At 34.2% G+C, this 12,297-nt stretch overlaps 1 protein-coding gene across 1 annotated transcript in view; it reads left to right on the forward strand.

Moving 5' to 3' along the window:
- Positions 1-2,489: 2,489 nt before the first annotated feature.
- The window catches only part of LOC139486798 (sodium- and chloride-dependent taurine transporter-like), a 33,261-nt gene continuing 23,453 nt past the window's right edge, over positions 2,490-12,297 (forward strand). Inside the window, exon 1 of the mRNA XM_071271770.1 lies at positions 2,490-3,085. The gene's annotated coding sequence lies outside the window, so the exon portion shown is untranslated. The remainder of the gene's footprint in view (positions 3,086-12,297) is intronic.

Genomic DNA, 12,297 nt, shown 5'->3' on the forward strand with positions numbered 1-12,297 from the left:
AATGTATGTAAGTATGTACAGAAATATATCCGCAGTGACCGCCGTTGATTATAAACCATAGGTGGATCCCATTGGGGGCCTGGAGGTCCTGCCCCCGTTTTCGTTTGAAAAACATTGTTGATTATATGGGGAATCACTGAAGCATGAGAGGAACGCCCCCCCCCCCCCCTTTTAGGTCAGTCAGTGCCCCCCTCCCTTATGAAAAGTTCTGGATCCGCCACTGTAAACTAATTGATAGTAAATAGCAAATATTATTCATTTTCGTTTTCCTCCCACAATAACCCAAACTGAAACACGTTAAGCAAGGATGATACATGCTAGAACTCAAAATGACAGCAGAAAGCAAATTTATATACTTTATTCATAGTCTTTGTATGTTCAAAGTACAGAAAAATACAAACCGGAAGTCTAATCTGACTTAAAGTTTTGTCCAATGACGGGAAAATACCCGGACGCATTCTTTTTCGTTTTTATCCCAAAATAACCCCAACTGAATGATCATAAGAATGGATGACAAATGCGACTATACATGTTATCTATAGGACACAGAGGCATGATGATTAATTTATTGTGGAAGGAGGAGAAGCGACACCCAAAATGAGGTCTTCTCGTTTAATAGTATAGATACACACCATGGGGTGATGCATAGTCTTTCAAAAACGAATTACATCCGCAAAAATACAAAAGAAGTGACTGTTTTGGTCTTTTCTACATAGAAAGTGTGCACCGATTTTCACGATGCGTTGAATGCTACCTTGTCTTCCTGTAGTTTTTGGAATGTTGCTGTATGATACTCTCCGTTGATTTTATGTTGTACATTAAAATGATTTCATGACATCAATGATAAAATACAATACTATAGTGAGTATTATTAATACGCAAAGAAAATATGGTTTGTGGCGCAAATGGAAGATTTTTTTGGGGATGCAAATGAAAGATCTATTGGTATCAAAGAAATGCCACTTGACGTTATTACTGCATGTAATATTTCTTTCAGACGATGTTGATTTGCTTGCACATTGTATTTACAGTTCCGTTTTTTTGGTTTTTGATCATACCGATAATATAGGTTTCAGTGGGTTTTATTTTCTGTACACATTTTCAATTTTCAATGAACGTTTTCTAGTTAGAGGATGGGTGACTGCGATCCTAAAAGAGTAGTGTAATTACGCCAAATGATCATTTTCTTGTACTAAATCAGGAACCTCGTCAATGGCTGATATAGGTTTAATTTTTACCTTTTTTGTTTTAAAACTTAACTTCTGTTTTTATTTAAAAAGTAGCAATGGGACTATTGAATTGGTGTGGCATAGTTATAAAGGGAGTTAATCAACTAAAACACCACTGGTTGGCGGGTATATGTAGAAATATGATCAGATATGGTCTTCTGCCACTCGCAAGTAATCCCACAACATGCATAAAATTGAGAAAGGAAATGGGGAATGTGTCAAAACGACAACAACCCGACCATAGAGCAGACAATAATATCTATTTGGAATGGAAACGTTAAATCTAATGCCTTGTTTAGGAAGACTGTCACTATGTGCTCGGTTAATTAATCCTTGCAACAACTCTTTGGGAGTTCTTAATTGGTTTGTTGTAAGATCTAAAGTGTGGACCTGGCCATCCTCAAACTACTGTAGGAGTGGAAATGTAACTATCCCAACCAATTTTAAAAAATCTATCGTTAATCATTTTATTATTTTTTGTCTCTAACATGCAGACCCAAAAGTGTGACTGGGGAATAGAAATATGGTTACTTGATATTCTTCCGACCGCTAGTAAACACGCTTGCCAAAGTGGGGCGTCCGTTTGGCTGTGCGGGATGTACCAAGTTTGCAGCCACGTCCGGTCAGGATGGGGACGTTTAATTCGATGCCTCGTTTTAAGAGAGTGTCACGCTCTTTGCACGTTCAGAACCCTTGCAACAACTCTTTGAAGGGTCCATATGTGATCTGTTGCAGGGCAAAATGTTTGTCCCTATTCAATATACCCTCATTTTCCTGTGGCAGTCCAAATTTCCCCGACCATCATCTCTATTACAAGACCTACGTATTGTATTTATTGTTAACTTATTCTTGTCCTGAACATGCATGCAATATTTGCCACTGGACGTTTAGCAACATTGGCGGATCCAAGGGGAGGGGGGGGGGTTCCGGGGGTTGGAACCCCCCTTTTTTGGGGGACGATCAATGCATTTGAACGGGAGCATATAGTTGGACCCCCCCCCTTTTACTCTGGGTTGGGAACCCCCCTTTTTTAAAATGGCTGGCCCCGCCCCTGAGCAACCAACAATCAGTCAATCAATCGAACATACAGGAAATATTTGCCCGGACGTTAAACAAACAATATTCAATAAATCAAAGGATTGATACCTTAACAGCTAAGTCTCGATATCTCTGTCAATGATTTTCAAAATAATTTACGACTAGCGGGCGACAAATGATACCAGCTAGCCTAATGACGCAAGCTGCTGTTAGATGTGTATCGAACAGATTTGATGTTTTAAGAAACGATAGTGAAATTTTGTATGTGAATGTCATGCTGCTCATTTAGAACTCTAAATTGGAAAAACAAACCATTCGTCTTCATAATTCTACATATTTATAATGTGTTCTGGCATTGAAATCAGAAATGTTCCAAGCTTTATAAACCGGTGCAATCCAGTTCCCCAGTCATGCAGGCTTACAAAAATCGTCTGCGCATTCAATCAATAGTCTTCTTCCGTAACAGACATTGATTTTTGTGTGTGTATTGTTGTTTGAATTCGTCGAAATATAGTGTATTTTTTATGAAAATTTTACATTCATAGTGTTAAAAAAATAATATATTGAATCAGTGGACCGTGTAAAAAAGCGTGTCCATGTTTTTCTACCTGCTAAATAATAGCCAATAGCGTTAACTGTCTCATTATCATTTATTAAATGTACATGAGAACACGGATTGCTTGTTAAGGAGCGTTTTTTTCATTCATATTTAATGTGTCTCGATAAATAAAACATTTAAACGTCAGAGCCGGCTTTTATTTATTCAGCAGTACTAGTTCTATAGCAACAGACGACTAATTACAAACATACTGGGAGCGGTAAGTGTATTTTTAAGTTTATATAATTATGTTAATATCAGCGTGATTAGTAGTTTTGATCATTTCTTTAGCAGTTTCTGTTCTTTTTTCTTATTTAGATTAAAATATGTCGCCGTGTCTTTATCAATAAATCAGGTTAAAATTTAACAAAATTGTATGAAGTCAGTTTCTTCCTTGTAAGCTAGTTGAATAGGAAACCCCACTTCCCCATGTGTTTTGTGTTATTTAGCGTTGAAGGTTAAAATGAAGATACCGGCGAAATCAATCGATGTAAAAATGGGTTTTACAATGTGTATCAGGGCCAGATTGCGGAAGCTCCATGCTTAATTAAAAAAAAGCATTATATGATTTTCACAATTTTTTTTCATTTTTTTTTTTCATTTAAAAAAAAAAAATATAACTTTATTTTCTGTTCATATTTTGATCATAAAACAATAAAGTTTTCCACCACCTTCCCTATTCAGAAACAAGATTATATGGGCTTTTTCCTTGTGAATAATAACTTTTACCTTCTCTTTGTTCACCGCCACGTGTGTTTGTTTGTGTTTCTCTTCGGTGAATTTGTGATTGTTTATCGGGGTTTCTTTAAAGTTAAAATGTGTATTTAATTTGATTACCACTGTATCACATCTCATTTTCTTCGTGGTATTGACAGGGCTTGTATATTTGCACTATGGGCTGATATGGCTCGATCGGGCTATACAAATTATCTCCCTTTGACAAATTTTATTAAATTTCAAATGTTCGATAGTTATCCGGAAATGCAATCTAAAACTTTACAGTCATTTTAAAAAGAAATTTGTAAATTGAAAAACTTTTGGCACGGTAAAATTTTTAAAAAGTATGGCAAAATTGTTTTCAGCTGTTCTTCTTAAGGTAGCACAATACAAAGATTTTTTTACTTCCAATCCCCAACCTTTAAAATGCTGTAACTTTCTTAAAACTGCATATAAATTAATAAAAGAGGTATATATACATAGATAAAAGAATAATCTTTTAAATGAATGCAACATTATTGTTATGCAATCATTATTTAATCAATCATTATGCAATTAATGGCAAAATCTTGGTCAGTTCACTTGAATGAATTTAGCTCTTTCATCTCTATAGCTACACATGAAATTTTAACGTTATCTTAAGCAACACAGCAGGAGCTTCAAAAGGGTGTCTCAAATTATCGCTATCGTATTCCATTCTCTCATAAATTTGTAATTAGTGTAAACATCCTTACCACATAAAAGTAGATAATGTATGATTAGGTGTAAAATTTGATCTATACGTTCTATCCAAAATCTGAGACACCCTTTTGTAGATAATGACTCAAGGAACAACATATAATAAAATCAACCTTCTCGGGGGATCCATGAAGAAGCTAATTTCAATTGAAAGTGGAAATTTGTTGTAAAATTTTGTAGACACAATTATCATTATGATTGATTACATAATTGTTGTATAATACTAACATTGCATTAATTTGAAAGAGTAATCTGTTAGCTATCCATAGATACCACTATTATAATTTTTCAAGCATTATAACGAAAGTTACAGCATTTTAAAACTGGGGAACTGGAGGTTTAAAATCTTTGTATTGTGCTACCTTAAAGCATGAAGTACTAGTGTGTATTGCACAGTGCACTTTCAAATAAAAAGTGAGAATTATCAATAAAAAAAGAATCGTCAAGATGAAAAAAAAACATTTAAAAGTGAGAAACAAAAACATCCTGAAAAATTTGATTGAGCTTATTAAGACAGATCGAGATATACAAGTTCAAACTGAAGATACAGAGAACTTGATTGATGGAACCACGAAGCATGCTGCAGTGAACATGTAGTCAATATATCATAATATGATACCTTTTTCTACCGGTTCACAATTGTTAAATGTTTAAAACTTTTGAAAATTATTGCCTGAAGTTTTAACCGCGATTACATTTGTAAGTCGATTTCTTCAAGAATATTTGTTCGAGTACTGGAAATGTATTGATTGAGTGATTGTTGTTTAAACGTCCAATGTAAAAGAAATGTATTGAGTAGTTATACTAGACTTTGACTCGATAATCGCTTCAGATGGCCTCACAAAGTAATGGTTCTATGAGGGGGTTGGTCAAGGTTTGGTCAGCAACTGGACTGATATCAACAAAGTAGAAAAGTACCTATAATAATTCAATGTCGGAATGAAATTAACAAGTTATGATTAGGCAAAAAAGAAAAAAAAAACAGCATAAATTGCTGTTATCTCCTGGTATGCAAATGATGAAAGTAGTTAGGCAAAATGATTTATATTTTCTAATTCTATAGAAAAATATTCTAATCTTTATCGGTACTTTACCGAAAATGTTTTGACACTTAACTGCGCTTCACAATCCATACAATGTGTTCGGGTAGGCACGAACTTTTTTTTATATAAAATAAGATTAGGTGGGTGTCAAAAAAAACACAATATAGTTTATAGAGGAATACTTAGAAGCAATAATGTGATAAAGTATCAGAAATAACTTAAGTTCTTTTTAAAAATTGATTTGGTAAAGGTAAATTACAGGTGAAAATGGACTAAATATTATTCTATTTTATTTTGTGGTATAACCTACTTCTCTTATTTCGTAATGCACTAGGGGGATTTCATTAATCTCGTCTTTGGAATTATAGTTTGGCAACCCTTTTGTGTACTATCAATCGGGAGATTTATTGTATTGTTCAGATTATATCGCGCCAGATTTATATTCGAACTGTTTTTGTTGATTCGCGTTGACCGACATAGCTTCACCGTAAATAGTAATTTAATCATTAATTTGGGTTTTAAAGTCGTTAATATTTCTAAAATACGAATAGATACTATTTCTACCTGGACACCGAGTAATATATATTGTATATGTGCATGGAGTGTTAACATTGTGAAATCATGGATCAAGGTTTTTAATTCAACGAATGCTTTATACATACACTGACAAATTGCCGACCGTGTCATTTTCTTCCCATAAATGCACACAAAGAGTTAAATTATATATTATCAAAATGCAACACAAGGAAATAAAAGAGTCCAAGGCAATTGTTTAAATAGAAAAATATAATCAAAATAAACGAGTATTCGGGAAGTTATTGAATCAAATCAATATAGTTTATTTAAAGAGGTACTACAGACGACTGTTATCGTACTTGTGTACCGGCTTACAGCAGTTCCCCTAGAAACTTGTTGTTAACAATGCCAACGTATCTGTTCCAATTGGAACACACATTCTAATTTCGGGGCCTTTTACAGCTGACTATGCGGTATGGGCTTTGCTCATTGTTGAAGGCCACACGGTGACCTATAGTTGTTTATTTGTGTTTCATTTTGGTCTCTTGTGCAGTGTTGTCTTATTGGCAATCATACTGCATCTTTTTTTTTTTAATTTTATATATATACAACTTATTCCGTTGTGAACAAATACGGTTATATTTGTTCCATTGGAAATTATATTTCAGAGTATGTATCCCATTAATTTGTAACTTAAATAATTAAAGAACTTCTATTTCACGACTTGATAATTATTTAAAGATATCATCATGGTTGTGCATTAGCAATTAAACACAAGACTACGCTTATCTGCTCGTGTCACATATACGAACTTTTTAAAAATTATTTATGAAAAATTGAAATGTTCATTATTTTTTTATTTTATATCAGCATGATCATGCGTTAGCCATTATAGTCATAGTCTATCTTTGAATAACATTAGACAAACATGTGAATATTTATTTATAAAAGTTGATTTAACATACGTCAATACACATGTTTCTCATTGAAACATCTGCGTTTTATTGATTGAAACTATCATGATTCAGTTGCCCTTTCACACCTAGCTTGAAGTGACCTATTTCATTTAATATTTTGGCACGACCTCTGGCTCTGTGTTAGAAATGCTTGACACGTAGTTGACAGCATACGTTCACTAAAGTGCAATTTAGGGAATTGAAAAAAAAACGGAAATTAAAATTATTTAAAGCGGCGAGAGGTTGTAAAAAGAGTACAATTAGTTAAGACAGTGGACGAATCACGTCATCAATAACCATGGGAATGCCTAGAATCTTGGGCTTCCTCCGCAGAAACCTTGATCGTTGTAAGTCGTGTGTCTTGGCCCACGCCTTTTGCACACTGCTCCATCAGTAGATCGATCGAGTACGCCTCTTGACTCAAGATTCAAGATTTTATTCATAACCTCAGACACATACAGGTGTACAAGAGTACTTAAACTTGAACAGGTACAGTGCTTAGCGGTTTGTGTGTGCTTAATTATGCAGTACATGTCACTGGATTATTTAAGCAGCGAGTTCTCGACTAACTACTTCGCTCTGTTCATAGATTGATTGTAGCATCATCATATACAAGCGGATTCTAGATTATGGATTATAGAAAGAAACTGATCACCTTACAAAAATGACGTATTAACAGCGACTTTCTTTTCGTTTCAAAATCCAAAACCATCTCGGGGAGATCTTATGAACTAGAATGTAGAGGCAAGCAGTGGATCCAAGGCCGTACACTCTGGCTGATGAAATCAAATTCATCTTCCCATACTTTTTCAGATATACTGGGACCATCTCGTGACCGATAAGAAATTAAGATTGGAATGAAAATGGGTATGGTAGAAACTAAAGGAACATCACAAAATATTTAGCAAGGATTTGTTTTGCGTGTAGAAGTATTTGCATTCTGAACAAATGACATCGGATTTAATGTCAAAATATCGACTTGCTAAGTTTTATTTTGATTGATTGATTGTTGGTTGCTTAAGGTCCATTGGCAGTTTTATTTTGAACTGAAATGACATCTGCATTTTTCAAAGGGTTAAATGTTTTGTGTACCAATATGTTAACCTAACAACACGGAGATACGCCTGACGAGCGCAGCTACTCTTTATGGAGATACACTCGCCTTATTTATTTAGATTCTAGTCTTCTTTACGACACTTAAGATTACGTTTGAATACGCTAGAGCCACTCTTGTATATCTATCAAAATTGATTGCCGATGCTTCAATTCAAGGTATACTGCAATTATCTATTATACCCGTTGTATATAATAATCATTGGTCAATGGACTTAACATCATAGCATGACTAGTCGTGTCGTTATAAGATTCTAAAGGGACATAAAGAAACATAAGATATAAAAATGTACGTTGTTTTTTTAATCTCGAGTAATAAATAGAATTCGAAATTAAGTTGCATAGAATTGTAAATGAACTGAAAATTAGCTTATATCCGTTTTAATGCAAAACAAAATATAAATCAATGTTATTGCTGTATTTTTGTCACATAATTTAAATGAGATAAAATATGCCGTTTCTTTGACATTTTAATATTTAATACCGCTTTTACTGTTCGGTTGGATTATTTATTGAATTGTATAATACCAGCATTCTAAGTTCTAGTTAATTGATTAATTTTCTTGCTGGCTTCACTTCTTTAAATCAAGGTATACAATTACATTTCAAAGTGTTCGTAAATAAATTATTAGCGACGCCATGACAACAACAAACAAATGGAAGTTTTTAACGACCTTGACTAGCTATACAGCCCTTGCACGGACGCCATGACACATTCCATATTCAGCTGCCTAGCAACCTCTCATGGCGTCATGCTTCATCTGTTTTAAGTCAGAAAGTGTAAAATTAATAGCGATGCCATGACATCATCCAATATTCAGCTTCCTAGCAACCTCTCAAGGCGTCATGCTTCACCTGTTTTTAAGTCAGAAAGTGTAAAATTATTAGCGATGCCATGACATCATCCCATATTCAGCTTCCTAGCAATCTCTCATGGCGTCATGCTTCACCTGTTTTTAAGTCAGAAAGTGTTAACCATGCTAACTCAACAGCATTAAACAGTTGAACTTAAAAGAAAATTAAAAAAATTCAAGAGTCGAAGGCTCAATGTCTTCCATTGCAGTATAACTATAAACTATAAATGATATTAACGAGACTACGGGTGACAACATGCACATGCATGTAACATAGATAAGCAGTCATCTGTAACAGTCACTTACTCGTATTTAATAATTCGGCTTATGGTTTATGTTGGTATCGGTCTAGTCGTTTTATCATTCAATATACAGTGTTTTTCTTTAATTCGATTACCGGTGTCATAAGTTACTAAGACTGAAATTTTCGAAGTTTCATGGGCTGCAGACAATTATTTCGTTCATCAATATACAAATCAGAAAAAAACAACCAAACTAGAACATCCTCTTGTCTTTTATATAAAGCTGTCTGTTTTTATCGCTGTTGTTGTTGGTTAGCTGTATCGTTGACGTATTATATAATCCATACATTCCGTTAGTTCAAGGTAAACTTACAACTCAAATATTTCAGTTTTGATCTATTTACTACATGTAATGATGTCTGTGTTTGTGTTATTTTACCGGAGACAATAATTTATTTAGTAGAAAACAAATAGTGATTTGTAACAGTGTTTGCGTACCATAGTTCATTAAACAATGACGACAAATGAAAGTAGTATGTGTTGAACAATCAATATTAGTATTGTACGAGATCCACAGCTGTAGAGGATTGTCCATGTTTACCTTTGAAGTATATACAATACAATGTAGAAAACGCTGGTGGTTATCACAACCATGTGTAACAGTACCCCACCACTTTGTTATGTGTCTGTCCGAAGCCAGGAACCTATAATACAGCGTTTCTCGTTGGTCGCTTTCTGTCACACTTATTTTTCCTTTATTGTTTTATAAATTAGGTCGTTGGTACTTCTCTTTTGATTAGTTTCGCACTTTCCTATCGCCCACCCTTTATAGCTTGCTCTGTGGTATGAGATTAGCATGTTGTTGAAGGCCATACATTCATACAGTTCCCTTTGCGTGTTTCCTCATTGGCAATCAGGTTTTCTTTACCACATCACATTAGTTATATATACATTGAAGGTCTGCAACGAGGAATTTGAATCGTTATTTTATTTTAGTTACATGTTTATAGCAAGTGAGAGAAATCTATGAAAACATAAACCGGTTAAATCGGTATATACTTATACTAAAACTATAGGTAAATTTCCAGTTGTAGTGTTTATAAAAAGATGTGAAATGATTGCCAATATGACAAGTTTACATCAGAGACCAAATGATGTAAAAATAGCAACTATGGTATAATGGGTCACTATGTGGCTTTCAAATCATGAGAACAAACTATAGAAATAAGCTGAAAGGGACTCGACCAATGAGATCGCCACAAAACAGACAGAAAAAAAACCTACTTGACCCTACTTGTACAAAAAAAATTGCTACAACAAGGTACAAATCTGAAAGTTAACACAGTAACTGAAACTAGCCCATATCATGGATTTCACGCCTCTATTTCTATCTAGGTTTAACCGACAGAATATGAAAAGCTAAGCAGCAAAAACAAAATAAAAAAATCGATAGATATTTAATGTAATTCTCAAGGACAATAACAATCTCCTATGCAGAGTTATCGGTCTTTGCTCTCTCTGCATGGTAGATTGCATCAATATAGCACATTGTTAGAATTATCGGTGTCTATGTCTGATTTGTAGACGTAGTCATAGCAAAAAATCTTTTGTTCTTCGTAATATTTATTTTAGGTTACGTAATAATATAAAGTTAATTTATTCAGGTATATTAAGGATAATAGATATTTCTTTCCCAGTCTATTACTTTATTTAACTGCACTATATAACCGTTTAAAGTTATGCAAAGTTACACTATACTAGAGGTGTTTACTAGAACGACTTTTGGCTATCCACGAGAGTCTTGCATGGTCGGTACAATGCACACAAACTAACGTATAACATACCCGTCATTCACAGAAAATATTTTACAGTCATTATGGAAAATCCCACATCATGTATGGAAAAATACTCAAGTTCCTACTGTAGGTAAACTTTCAACCGATCATTAATATGTATGAATTTATTATAAGATTTATTTTCTCACTGAACGGCGAGGGTTACTAGTTTAATCTGATCAGACACAGAATATGTTTATAGTTATTTATGTATTATTGTCATTTTGTTTATTTTCTTTGGTTACATCTTCTGACATCAGACTCGGATTTCTCTTGAACTGAATTTTAATGTGCGTATTGTTATGCGTTTACTTTACTACATTGGTTAGAGGTATAGGGGGAGGGTTGAGATCTCACAAACATGTTTAACCCCGCCGCATTTTTGCGCCTGTCCCAAGTCAGGAGCCTCTTGCCTTTGTTTGTCTTGTATTATTTTAATTTTAGTTTCTTGTGTACAATTTGGAAATTAGTATGGCGTTCATTATCACTGGACTAGTATATATTTGTTTAGGGGCAAGCTGAAGGACGCCTCCGGGTGCGGGAATTTCTCGCTACATTGAAGACCTGTTGGTGACCCTCTGCTGTTGTTTTTTATTTGGTCGGGTTGTTGTCTCTTTGACACATTCCCCATTTCCATTCTCAATTTTATATGCATGTTTAATTGACCCGTTTAATCATGTTGTTATGAAGGGATGAAAACATGCAGATAAAGCGTATTTGAAGTATGTCCCGTGTTTTTCACATGCAAGTATATCATAAATTATCTCTGTTTATGAATTAGAATATATGTTCGTATCAAAGTGACTTGTCTCAATGGTATCCATACCACATCTCAATACGTCTTATGACTGATCAAGCTGAGATATGAAGACGCCATTCCGTGCTCCCCGTCACTGTAATTACATCCACATATAAAAAACGTGCAGAATGTTTGTAATATATTAAGTTCGACAAGTCTCCATCTTATTTGAAATATGACAACCGCAAAGATTTGAAAAATGACAACCGCAAAGATTTATTTTGAGCCACACATACAAATCTTACTTTTACCAGCAAACATCAAATAAGAAAATAAAAGTTCTTTCCATTGAAAGAAACAAAGGCAGAATGTTTAAACAGTATCCCAGGCAACGAAAAGATATAAATAATTTAGTATAACACCAAGGTTTTAGTACACACAACGTGTGTTTATGGAATAATTTTCGTCAGCTTATCTCGAGACTACAGGGTTGCTTTGGAAGCCTAACAAAAAAACCTTTAAGTGATAACGCATTAAATTGAATCCAAGAGTGACTAACTAAAGTTCAATGCATGTATTTAATTTGAAAACAGACAATTTTATGATTTAGATAGACCATTTATGTAATGCCAGTATCGAAGCAATAGCGTCTTGACAAATGGTTTCAAAGGGGGAGTGA

The sequence above is a fragment of the Mytilus edulis genome, chromosome 8 (genome assembly GCF_963676685.1).
Source record: "Mytilus edulis chromosome 8, xbMytEdul2.2, whole genome shotgun sequence".
NCBI lineage: Eukaryota > Metazoa > Mollusca > Bivalvia > Mytilida > Mytilidae > Mytilus > Mytilus edulis.